The following is a 3,157-nucleotide window of genomic DNA, read 5'->3' as shown; positions in this document are numbered from 1 at the left end:
AGTTATAATTGTTAGTTTTATCTCTTAGTTTAATAAAAACCGAATTTATTATTTATCTTAGCATTGAGCGATAACCATACATTGTTGCATAGGTGCATAAATTGAACTTAACCTAAACCAGTCTCTGTGGGAACGAATATGATTTATATCTTATACTACTTACAAACGCGTATACTTGCGTGAATTTTAGCGCGTGTTTTCGCCCTAACAATAACCTTATGCGAATATGGCATGATATTAGCACATATAAAAGCGTTCCATGCACAGGAAAACCTGTTCATGCCGGACACCGGGAACGTAGAATACTCGGCGGTTGTGCCCCTCTTGATCTTTCAATGTGTGTCGGGATGGCACAGAGTAGCAACAATAAGATCCAGATCAAAGTCCTCTGGAGTCTTATCGTTCCAGGTATCCTGCCCTACCTTTCTCACGGGCTTCTCAATCACGGTCCTAATAGCCTCTGCACTATACTCCACCATCCTCCCTCGCACCACAGTAAAGCCATTCTTCTCAGCCTTGGCATTCACATAGAACTTGCGAACCAAACTCATAGGCACAGCAGCTAGTGCTTCACAAAAAGGAACCCAACACATCTCCAAGATCATCTCCAAAAGCTTACCATCGCTCCCAGATGGCAGGAACCCTCTCTCCTTAGTAATATGCTTCGCAAGAAGCCTCGAGAAAACAAAATCAGTGGCAATTATGCCACTGAATTTTTGAGGCTTCTTGCGACTGATTTTTGCGAACTCGTATACTCACAATTATAGTACTATACTACTTGTTTCATGTTAATTTATAGTTTATGTGCTTTCCATCAGTGGTCATTAAAGTCCATTGACTCGGACATTGTTACTTATTTGTTCCTTGTCTAGTATCAGGTACTCTAGCGAGGGTGTATGCATACGCGTTCGCGTACTCGTAAGAGAACACTGGATAAAGCCGAGGAAGAACTTGTGGTAGTTCGTAGGGAAGTTTTTAAGGATAAAGAGAAGCTATGGAAGAAGAGAAAGTTGAAGAGCCAATCGTAGTAGCTATGGGTGATCAAGCAGAAAATCTGAAGGCTTTGATGGACTATTCTAAGCCTAAGATTAACGACATTCACTCTAGCTTCATCAGACCAACCCTCAGGGCTAAGACTTTTGAGATCAAATCAAGCACGATCCATATGATACATAACTCAGTTCAGTTTGGGGGTTCTCCTACCGAAGACCCCAACATGCACTTTAGGGATTTCATCGAGATCTGCGACACTTTCAAGTTCAATGATGTGACTGAAGATGCTATCAAGCTACGACTCTTCCCATTCTCTCTGAGGGACAAAGCTAAGTGCTGGTTACACTCTCTACCAGCAGGGTCTATCACAACTTGGGAAGATCTTGCTCAAAATTTTCTCATGAAATTCTTCCTCATGGCGAAGACTGCTGCAATCAGGAGTGCTCTTAACAAACTGGAGAATCTCTATGTGAGGCTTGGGATCGATATAAGGAGATGCTAAGGAAGTGCCCAACTATGACATGCCTGATTGGATGATTATTAACTGCTTCTACAATGGATTAGGTCCTACTTCTAGGCCCATGCTTGTTGTAGCATCAGGAAGAGCCTTGTGGGCTAAGAGCTACGATGAAGCTTATGAACTTATTGAACTGATGGCTGCTAATGAGTACCAGAATCATTCCCAGAGACTAACTCAAGGGAAAGTAGCAAGAATTCTAGAGTTGGACGCAGCAAATGCTATCACTGCGCAACTTAAGGCTTTGACAATGAAGGGGGACACTTTGTCTAATTATGGAGTTAATCAAATTACTAGTGTCTGTGAGTTTTGTGCTGATGCCCATGAGACTGATCAGTGCGCAATTTCTAGTAAATCAGCTCAGTTCGTGAGCAACTTCCAGCGATCGCAACAACCTGTGCCAGCTACCTATCATCTTAACAATCGCAATCATCCTAATTTCAGTTGGAGCAACGCTCAGAATACGGTTCAACAGCCTTATCAGCAGTATCCAGCTAAGATGTACAACCCCCTGGTTTTCAGTAACCGCAGTATGCACCAAGACAACAACTCCTGCTGCAACAAGCTAATGAAAAATCTGAATTAGAGGAGTTGAAGCTTATGTGCAAAAGTCAAGCTGTTTCTATCAAGACCTTGGAAAATCAGATTGGGCAAATTGCCAATGCCTTGCTAAATCGTCAACTTGGTACATTTTCTAGTGACACTGAAGTGCCAGGAAAGAAGAAAGCTAAGGAGCAAGTAAAGGCAGTCACTTTGAGGTCTGGGAAGGTTGCGAATCCCGAACAAACTCAAGAGTTAACTGAAGAAGCTGGGGCTGAAAAAGAAGCAAAGAAGCAGAATGAAGAAGTGGAACTAAGGAAGACTACTATTGAGCACACTCCGCCTGAGGGTAATACAGAGGTGAAATAGATCTATCCTCCACTGCCTTTTCCTAAGCGGCTGCAGAAGAAAAAGCTGGACAAGCAATTTAAGAAGTTTCTGGAGATGTTTAAGAAACTTCATATCAAAATACCTTTCGCTGAGGCTCTCGAGCAGCTGCCTAGTTATGCAAAGTTTATGAAAGGTATTCTATCTCAGAAGGTGAAGCTAGATGATTTAGAGACTGTCGCTCTCACGGAGGAATGCGGTGCTATGCTGTAACAGAAGTTACCTCCAAAGCTTAAAGATCCAGGAAGCTTTACTATTCCATGTACTATTGGAAAAGTATCTTTTGACAGATGCTTATGTGACTTGGGAGCTAGCATCAATCTGATGCCCTTGTCAATCTTCAAGCAGTTGGACTTACCTGATCCCAAACCAACTTATATGACCTTGCAGCTAGCCGACCGTTCTATTACATATCCGCGAGGTATTGTGGAGGATGTCTTGGTCAAGGTTGATAAACTCATCTTCCCTGCTGATTTTGTAATTCTTAATTTCGAGAAAGATAAGAAGATTTCCATAATCTTGGGAAGACCTTTCTTGGCAACTGGCCGAACCTTGATCGATGTGCAGAAGGGTGAGCTTACAATGTGAGTGCTGGATCAGGATGTTACTTTTAATGTGTTCAATGCTATAAAATTTCCTACTAATAATGAGGAGTGCTTAAAAGTGGAGTTGGTCGATTCGGTGGTCACATTGGAACTTGATCAATTGCTAAGGTCTGAT

Source organism: Apium graveolens, chromosome 5 (genome assembly GCF_009905375.1).
Source record: "Apium graveolens cultivar Ventura chromosome 5, ASM990537v1, whole genome shotgun sequence".
NCBI classification, from domain to species: domain Eukaryota; kingdom Viridiplantae; phylum Streptophyta; class Magnoliopsida; order Apiales; family Apiaceae; genus Apium; species Apium graveolens.
The sequence above is the reverse complement of the archived record's forward strand: the minus strand, read 5'-3'. Positions refer to the sequence as shown.